Here is a 10,357-nt window from a genome sequence, read left to right as displayed (position 1 = left end):
CTTATTCCAAAGAAACCTTTCCATGACTGAAGGCTACATTTTTTTTAAATCCATTACTAATTTTCAAATATGTACAAATTGCTTACAAATATGTAGCAACACTGTAGTACAACTTTCTTCCAGCTCTTCCTGTGATGTCATCTAATGACAGGCAGTAAGCAGCATGTCTTTCTTTTTTTTTTTTTTTTTTGTCTTACAAAAAGATGGAAAACAAGACAAGGCACCCAAAACAATGAGACAACTTCATAAATCTTAGCTAGTAAAATCTATACCATAGTAGATTTGCACAAACATATTTATTTGGCTGCGTATTGTTTTGATATTCTGAAAATGAATGACAAAACATGGTGCAGTTTCAATGTATATTGGATTTCTTTCAAGGCTGTGGCAATGTGCTTTTTTTTTGGCAGTGGATTTGTTCTTCTTTTTTTCACATTATTTTAACAGTGTTTGCCAAGGCTACATTACCTAGCAGGCTACACTGATACAGAGATGAGAATAAATGATTAAACCTTTTGCCCCTTTGTTCTGTTTACTTTATCCACTAACCTCTTATTTTCAATTGAGGGTACTAATTACATTTGTCCAGACAAGTTTGTGAAATGCACCAAAATTATTTATCCAAGGCCTATTAAACCAAGGCATTTTATAAGCATATCATTGCCCGAATGGTCTTATTTATATACATCAATGAACTCATCAACACTGCCTCAATAATCCTTTAATAATTACATTTAAATATTTTACTGCCAGTTTATGGAGGGTCATTCAACCAGAATGTGCTAGAATTGGTCTCTATATAAAGCAACATAAGGAACATTTTATGATATGGAAAATCTTATAGGATTTTTCTCTATGTTTGATATTTTATATACAAATCATGATCTGATTGTGTGTTTTTGAAGACAAGCATTATAATAAAATATATAATAAAAATATATTCATGTTGTCAATGTAAGTTTATAAACCATTGTTTTCAAGACCAGAAAGACAATGGCTTCTCTTTAAAAGGTAAAGTTGTTCCTCGTGGTCTGTAAAAGCATTGCAGATTTAGACCCTGTTTACACTTGGTATTAAGATGCGTTTTTGGTGATCCAATCACATGTGGTCAGTGCAAAACACAGGTCTAAAAAGTATTGTGATTGGATAAAAAAACGACATTCTAATGTGGTCAAAATACATATTACTGAAACGCATTTGAGTAAATGTAAATGCTAATTCGTCTTGTATGCGTCCCGGTGGCAACAAAGTGCCACCCCTCACCTGTCAATCAACTGCTGCGCTAAACAAGAGTTTAAACTTTGTCAGTTATGAGCAGCTTTAAAAGGAAAAATCGTCAGATCGGAAAAATAATAAAAACATAAATATGCACAAGCATGAGAACTTCACGGATCTTCTTATGTGTGTCTGATATCAACATGCAGGGACACTTAGGAGAAGCAGGAACATCTGCAGCTCAGATTAACACAGGTAATCCACTAATATATTCTGCTAACAGTTCTGCTCGAAATTTCAGACTTGCCAATTTGCCAACAAATGCTTCAGCAAATAATCCAGCACTTTGAGACCAACGTTCCCCAAAGACAAATTGGAAGGATTTTGGGGATTTCACCCTCTACGGTGCATAATATAGTTAAAAGATTCAAGGAATCTGGTCAAATCTCAGTGCATAAAGGGCAAGACGAAAACCACTTCTGAATGCACATGATCTCTGATCCCTCAAACATCATTGGCTTAAAAAACATCATTCATCTGTATTGGATATCATGAACATGGATTTGGGATTACTTTAGTAAACCTTTGTTAGTCAACACCATTTCCCGCTGTATCCACAGATGCAAGTTAAGACTTTACTATGCAAAGCAAAAGGCCTACATCAACACTGTCCAGAAGTGCTGCTGACTTCTCTGTGCTCGGTCTCATCTTAGATGAAAAGTAGAACAGTGAAACCGTGTTTTTTGTTCCGAAGAGTCCACATTTAGAATATGTTTTGAAAAACACATCCGTTTTGTTCTCTGTGCCAAAGAGGAAAAGGACCATCTAAGCTGTTATCAGCATCATGTCCAAAAGCCAGTGTCTGTATGAGCCAGGGGTGTGTCAGTGCCCATGGCATGGGTAACTCGCACATCTGTGATGGAACCATTAATGCAGACAGATATGTAAAAAATTTGGAGCTGCATACTGTATACTGCCATCCAGCACCGTCTTTTCCAGGGTCATCCCGCCATTTTCAGCAGCTTTGACAACTTCAAACCACAATCTGGCTGAATAAACAGATCGTGTGGGTGCTAGATTATCCTGCCAGCAGTCCTGACCCTCTCCAATTGAGAATGTGTGGTGCATTATGAAGCGCACAATAAGGCATCGAAGACCACTTACAATTGTGCAACTGAAGACCTGCATAATGGATGAATGGGGGAAAATACCACTTTTTAATCTTCAGTGCCTAAATGCTTAATAAGTGTTATTAGAAGAAATGTTGATGTTTCAATATGGTAAAAACTCGACTGTCCCATCTTTTTTGGAGTGTGTTGCAATCATATGATTTAAATTACTGTACATAAAAAACTCAATGATATTCACAAGGTAAACATCTTATAATGTTTAGTTGTAGTGCTTTCAATATAGCAAAGGGTGAATATAATTTAAAAACACTCCTGTTTATATTGTAATTTTGCATACTGTACCTACTTTTTTGGAATTGGGGTTGTAGTACAAATGAAACATTTGAATTGTGTCAGCACAGTTTTGTGAGTTTAGCTCACTCTTTCTTTAAAATTTTAGTAAAAGAATGGAAAATATAAAACAAAATGCTTTGTTAATTTCCAAAAGCCAAGCAAAGACACCATTAGTGGAAAAAGGAGAGCATACAGTACAGCAACCCCGTTTTATCATGAATACTTGTTAAAAGTCCACTGAGATATCAAGGTTCAAATAAAGACACACACTGGCTATAATGCTATCTTACATACAATGTGTGAAAAGAAGTGGACAGTCTTTATTTAATTTCATGTCTTGATATTTTTTCTTTCTTTTTTTTCTAATAGAAAAAAAGTGCTTTTATGCTGTCTGCACAAAACCTGTTCTGTCATTGTATGGCGTTTCCTGATATTTGTGGCAATTGTTCATTGGGTACACATTTTTTTGAGAATCAAAACACATAAACTCAGCAAAAAAAGAAAGTCTCTTTTTCAGGACACTGTATTTTAAAGACAACTTTGTAAAATTCCAAATAACTTTACAGATCTTTATTGTAAAGGGTTTAAACAATGTTTTCCATCTTGTTCAATGAACCATAAACAATTAATGAACATGCACCTGTGGAATGGTTGTTAAGACACTAACAACTTACAGATGGTAGGCAGTTAAGGTCACAGTTATAAAAAACTTAGGACACTAAAGAGACCTTTCTACTGACTCTGAAAAACACTAAAAGAAAAATGCACAGGGTCCCTGCTCATCTGTGTGAACGTGCCTTAGGCATGCTTTATGGAGGCATGAGGACTGCAGATGTGGCCAGGGCAATACATTGCAATATCTGTATAGTGAGACACATAAGACAGCGCTACAGGGAGACAGAAAGGACAGCTGATCATCCTCACAGTGGCAGACCAAGTGTAACAACACCTGCACAGGATCGGTATATCCGAATATCACACCTGCGGGACAGGTACAGGATGGCAACCATTTCCCGAGATACCAGGTACGCACAATCCCTCCATCAGTGCTCAGACTGTCCGCAATAGGCTGAGAGAGACATTCCAGACATCACCGGCAACAACGTCACCTATGGGCGCAAAGCCACCTTCGCTGGACCAGACAGGACTGGCAAAAAGTGCTCTTCACTGACGAGTCATGGTTTTGTCTCATCAGGGGTGATGGTCGGACTCGCGTTTATCGTCGAAGGAATGTGTGTTACACCAAGGCCTGTACTCTGGATTTATTTATTTTAACATAAAAGGTTTTTCTGAGGTTTGTCCCTAGTTTTGGATCTTGGATCTTGGATCATTGACTTTGGAGCTCCTATTGTTTGGTGTAGTTTTGCATGATTTTCTTCTGGTATAGAACCAAATGATCACTGTAGATGTACTGTAAAATTCAGAATGGTTTTGAGATGATGCAATAAGGTGTCAGACAACACAGGTGTGGCCCATCTGTCCTTTTTAATGCATTACAAGAAAGTGAAAATAGTTAAACAATAATTAAAATGCCCTTACCTCTTATTAATATGTATGTAGTTTGTGAAACAAAAAAATATAATGATATTTTCTTTTACATCATACATGGGAAAATATTTTTTCATTTCAGCTAGACAATAATAATAAAAAAAAAAAACATTCTATTTAATTTATATTTTGTTTTACACTGTCAATTAAGTTTAAGCCCTGATGTGAGATATACATTACACTGCATTTATCTCTGCATAAAGGCAACGTGTGTAGCACACACACAGACATGAATCCACTTATTTCCTGATTTATTACACATACACACACTTTTATCAGTCTATGTACCAGACACCATAACTGTTGGAATATGTGTGAATCTGACCTCAATAAAGTACAAAGCAGATAATCTACACTTGCTCTGTATGTGATGGCAGTATCATACATAGCCGGAGGTTCAACTGTGATAATTGTTATCTAATCAAATAGCCATATGTTAAAACCTCTTGATAGTATCATATGGGAGACTTTATTATGTAATTTCATGAAAATGGGGGGAGGGAGTATTACAATATTAGTAATGAATATGTTTTGTGTTTATAGTACTTATAATTTCGACCATTTGGCACTGTACTGTTGTTCAATATTGAATGTAAATGCATTTCCAAAGTAAAATGACACAAAATAAAAAAGAACAAATAATAATAATATAAAAAACTAAATAAATGTAATTTAAATCACCAGTATAAACTGATTCTACTCTTGTCCATTAATTATTCCCATTATCCAAGTAGCAGGTGGTTTCACTATACCATACAGGACATGAACAGAGTATTGCATCCTAAGCATTTGAGATGCATAATACACCACTTTATCAACTCTTAGGCTGATCACTGCAGGGTTTCTGATAAGTGATGAGTTTGAACAGTTATGGGACATTGTGAACTGTGATGTGCTTTATTGTGCAATCACACAAGCACAGGCACACATACAGTATATTAAACATGCAAACATAATCATAGTGTAAATGCAATAATGTCAATTTGATTATAATAATCTGAAATGGTAAAGCATAACAGGAATAATCATGCAGACCTGAGATGAGATTTAATTCCAGTTTTTTTATAAAAAGAATTCATTCTTCATACTTATTCACAAACATACATATAATAAATAATGCATTTACTTTAACACTTCCAGACTCCTTTGTTGGATAGCATTCATGTGTTTTTTAGCAGACACATTTATTTAGGCTGCAAGGCAGACTTTGATCGGGACATTTGAGTTGGATCCAACCTTCGTTCCTGCATTGACTAGCTTATCTTTTGTCTTAGCTGAGCTATAGATTGGGAGGTATGCTGCTTACATTTGGGAGTAGATAATAATATGGATCTTCTAACTGAACAAGATATTGTTTTTGTTCTTGAAAAGTCCTCTATGATAGCTATGTTCTGGGTCTGTGATATCACCAGGACTTGAATACTGATGGACTTCTTTCAGGCCTAACATTTTGTTATAATCAATTGTTATCTAAGTCCTTTACATATATTAAATGTGATACAATTGTGTCATCAAAATTCTATGTTTATGGTTGCATCAAAAATGTGTATGTGATCACAATCCTAATATATAAATGTGATTGAGTGGTGGATTAGAATTATTTTTAGGATCGGCCTTCAATTAGTTGAGTTCATGAAACCAATTCATGAATGAATTTTCCCCAAAATTTCAAATACATATGTACATGCCACTTATCGTACTTGCGGATATTTAATATAATGCCACTTGTCTGTGTTTGTGGTGTTTTAGGCAGGCTGTCAGTCCGTCAGTAACATTAAAATGGTACTACAGTATTAAAGGAATATTCCGGGTTCAGTAAAGCTCAATTGACAGCATTTGTGGCATAATGTTGACTACCACAAAAAATTATTAGACTCGTCCTTTTTTTCTTTAAAAATCACAAATCGAGGTTACAGAGAAGCACTTACAATTGAAGTGAATGGGACCACATTTTGGAGGGTTTAAAGACAAAAATATGAAGCTTATATTTTTATAAATGTACTTTAATTCTTCTGTTAAAACTTGTGTATTATTTGAGATGTAAAGTTGTTTAAATCGTGACTTTACAGTCATTTTAGGGTTGTAGGATTTGTTGACATATTCATGGCAACTAAGTTGTAAAATTGAATCTTATTTTACTTTACACAAAAAAGTAAAGAAGCAATTTTATTACACTAAAATTATGTTAACACACATATTGTTTACGTCTTGTGGCAATAATTTTGAAACAGAGTATTTTATCCAATCTGATCTCATAGAAAATGTGACTCTATATAAATTTTTGCAAAACTTGCTAAACGTGTCTCCAGGTACAATTCCCTGCAGTTTCCAGGATAAATTAATACTAGAGGCGCAATAACAACTGTGTGTTTTATTCACTTTCACTCAAATCATGCAAGCAACTCTTGAGCAGGACGTTTCACAGTGGTAAGTTTTATTTTTCAGCTCTCTTTCATTTCAGATGTGATGTTATGACTGTGCAATTTCTCTACATCACGGAAACAATGGAAGTGTAGTTCGGGACCAAGTCCATTGTTGATTATAGTGAACCTAACAAAGCTTCAAGTAAAAGACACGTAGTGCATCTAAGTTAGTCATCTTTTGCTGGAATGGTATAGCCGGACTTTTGGCGCCAGAGCTACTATCGGGATTATTAGTAAGTTAGTGAACAAGTTATCCATGGACTACTATGGATAGTGGCCCTAACATTACAGCTTGTAATTATAAGTAAACCTCCTCACTTTACCATTGATAAAGACTCTTGAGATCATCAATTTTGTGATTGTTGTGTTTGTACTGCTGAGTGGTAAAAATTAATTTGATTCATTGACTGATTCACAGATTCTTCAATTCGTCTGCCTTTGGAAGTCCATACAAAGGGGTTTTGCTTTTGCAGTGAAGAAAACAGCATCTTCTTGACACGGCGACAACACTAACCCAACTCATCGTGGCCTTGGCTATAACTACCTTTGTTTGAGGGTGGGCCAAAGTAGTCCTTAGGTAGGCATTATGCAAATATGTTACATAGTGACGTAGCCATATCACATATGTAATGGCTGGACTGCAAACCAAGCATTAAAGGCAGTTCAGGAGCAGTATTTTCTGTGGGAGAGTGTAACTCCCTTTGGTGTGGACTTTGTGCTTTTTATCTTTGTAGAACTTTTACATGCACAAACAGATATATTTTACACTAAAATAAAGGTAAAACTTTAAGCAAACACCCATACACACATATGCACGTGCACAGGCACACATATCAGTCAACCAGTATGCTTGAATGTTACTACAGAGACTACATGTACTGTATAATATTGACTACCGAGGTGGCTGGTATGACAAAAACATAAAGACGGGTATGTATCCAATGTAATAGAAACTAAACAAGGCAGTTTCTCATGACACAGGGCCTGACAACTGGTAAAATTGCATGTGGCATTTGTGCAACCACATTATGCCACAAAGAACTTAATTGAGTCAAGTCTCCCACATCATGTCTCGCACAGTTTACTAAAAACAGCATATCGAAATAAAAATACAAGAAAATAGTATTAATATTAGTATTAAAATGCTGACTACCACACCTGTAGTTGCAAGTTCAATTCCAGGGCATGTTGAGTGACTCCAGTCAGGCTTCCTAAGCAACCAATTGGCCCGGTTGCTAGGGTGGGTTAAGTCACGTTGGGTTAACCTCCTCGTGGTCGCTATAATGTGGTACTTGCTCGCTCTGGGTGGGGCGCATGGTGAGTTGTGCATGGATGCCACGGACAATAGCGTGAAGCCTCCACAGGTGCTAGGTCTCCGTGGTACACGCTCAACAAGCCACGTGATAAGATGTGCGGACTGACGGTAAAAATAATTGAAATGTCAACAGAACGCAATAAGAATTGTGTTGAAGGACAGTTTTGTCTTCATAAAGCATATGCTTTCATTCTGAAACCACTTTGAAGCCTGTTCATCAGGATACTAATCATAAAACATTTATATAAAATGCAACAGAGGTGTTTTTGTTACATTTATATTGACAAACTGTTTTTCTTAGTTGTGAAGTTTAAAATAAGCTTAAAATATTAATTTTGAGTTTACGGTTACAATTTTAATTCAGATTCATGAACAGATTCATTCGGACTCAGACTCGACTCAGACTTGGCCTGTTATGGATTCGGCCTTGAATCTGACTCGACCTGTTTTGGACTCGGACTCAACTTGGACTCGACTGTTTAAAGACTCAGACTTGACTCAGACTTGACTTAGGTGGACACAAACTCAACACTACTTTTATTACAGACTCACCTACATATATACACTTATTCCAACACTGAAAGTTATGCAGTAACTCACCTGATAGGGCATTGGACTTGGAGTCGGAGGACTGTGGTTCAATCCAGCCATGAACTCAAGCTGACACGTGACATTCAGAGCTGGTACAAGTCCAGTACAGGCACAAGTCAAAATTATTTTTGAGTTAATCAATATTATGCTACAAATTCTGTCGATGGAGATTAACTTGTATTAAACATGGAATATTAATTTAAGGCATTGATGGCTGAAAATATTCACTCTAAATTCAGCAGTTGTAAGATATTTTAGTTTGTTCAAAAGCTAAAGTCCATAAACTATACAGTATGCCTTCTATAAGGCCTTATATAACAGGAGTAGGAAATACTCCACACATTTGCACATGGTGGACATGCTAATGCTGTTAAAAAAATAATGTAAAGTACTTCACCCACATATTGCATGTATGCCCAAAACATGCAATCAACACCCAACCATCACTGCACTCACACACACTAATGCCATTGGGGCGGTAGGTGGTAGAGCGGGTTTGCCACAAATCACAGGGTTGGTGGTTCGATTCCCGACCCACATGACTCCACATGCCGAAGTGTCCTTGGGCAAGACACTGAACCACAAGTTTCTCTCAACAGCAGGCTAGTGCCTTGCATGGCAATTCTGCCATCATTGGTGTGTGAGTGTGTGTGTGTGTGAATGTGTGAATGAGTTCACAGTGTAAAGCGCTTTGAAAAATGCTGAGGTTAAAAAACAAATCGGTTACTAACGTAACCTCGGTTCTCTCTAGATGAGGGAACGAGTATTGCATAAGCTAGCTTACGCTACGGGAAAGATTAATCTTTTCTGAGATATTGAAGCCAAAAAATTATCCTTAATTTTGTATCCATTGTCAACGCAGTGCGGCAGCTGCAGACCTTGAGCGGGCTAGCTAGCGAGCTCATAGGTTGCTCTGCGGCAACTGCTGCAGCCTATAGACGAGCTTGGGCGAACTCGCATCCAATGAGAGGCGTCCGCGCGCTCACTGCATCAAAGCCCGCCAAAATGGGTGTGACTAGAGTACATATAAGCCTAGTTCGTAGGCTGGAACCCAGGTTTTCATTGAATGAAGCGAAAAATCGCTTGTGGCGCGAGCACGGCCGGTTACGCAATACTCGTTCCCTCATCTAGAGAGAACCGAGGTTACGTTAGTAACCGATTCGTTCTCTTACGAGAGGTTCTCTCGTATTGCGTAAGCTAGCTTACGCTACGGTAACCCTTTGTCAACGTCGTGCGCGCCAAGCATCCACTGCATGAGCCCCAGGGAATTAAGGGGGACCCGGGGGAGCCCTTGTGAGTGGGGAATTAATATTTGGCCGGCAAGAGTGCGGGCCAGTGTGTGTGTAGTACATAAGCACATAGACAGAGCGGCGGTGCCGGTCTGTGTGGAATGTGTCCCATTAATGCAGCTCACCAGGGGAGCTGTAGCGTATTAAACCGCTAGCAGTTTAGCCTGCAGAGCGGGTACTTCCAGATTGTAAAATCTGACAAATGTGGAGGGGGAAGCCCAGCCCGCTGCCACACATATGTCGTGAATGGAAATCCCGCTGGACCATGCCCACGAGGAGGCCATGCCTCTAGTGGAGTGAGCCCTAATGCCTAGCGGGCATGGTAGGTCTTTTGACGCGTACGCGGCAGCAATAGCATCCACTATCCATCTGGACAGTGTCTGTTTCGAGGCGGCGAGACCTTTGGTGCGCCCTCCAAACGAAACGAAAAACTGCTCAGAGCGTCTGAAAGATGCGGAGCGCGCAGTATACAATCTCAGTGCTCTGACTGGGCAAAGGAGATTGGTGTTGCGT

This window comes from Xyrauchen texanus, chromosome 30 (assembly GCF_025860055.1).
Source record: "Xyrauchen texanus isolate HMW12.3.18 chromosome 30, RBS_HiC_50CHRs, whole genome shotgun sequence".
NCBI classification, from domain to species: domain Eukaryota; kingdom Metazoa; phylum Chordata; class Actinopteri; order Cypriniformes; family Catostomidae; genus Xyrauchen; species Xyrauchen texanus.
Note: the sequence above shows the minus strand (reverse complement) of the source record.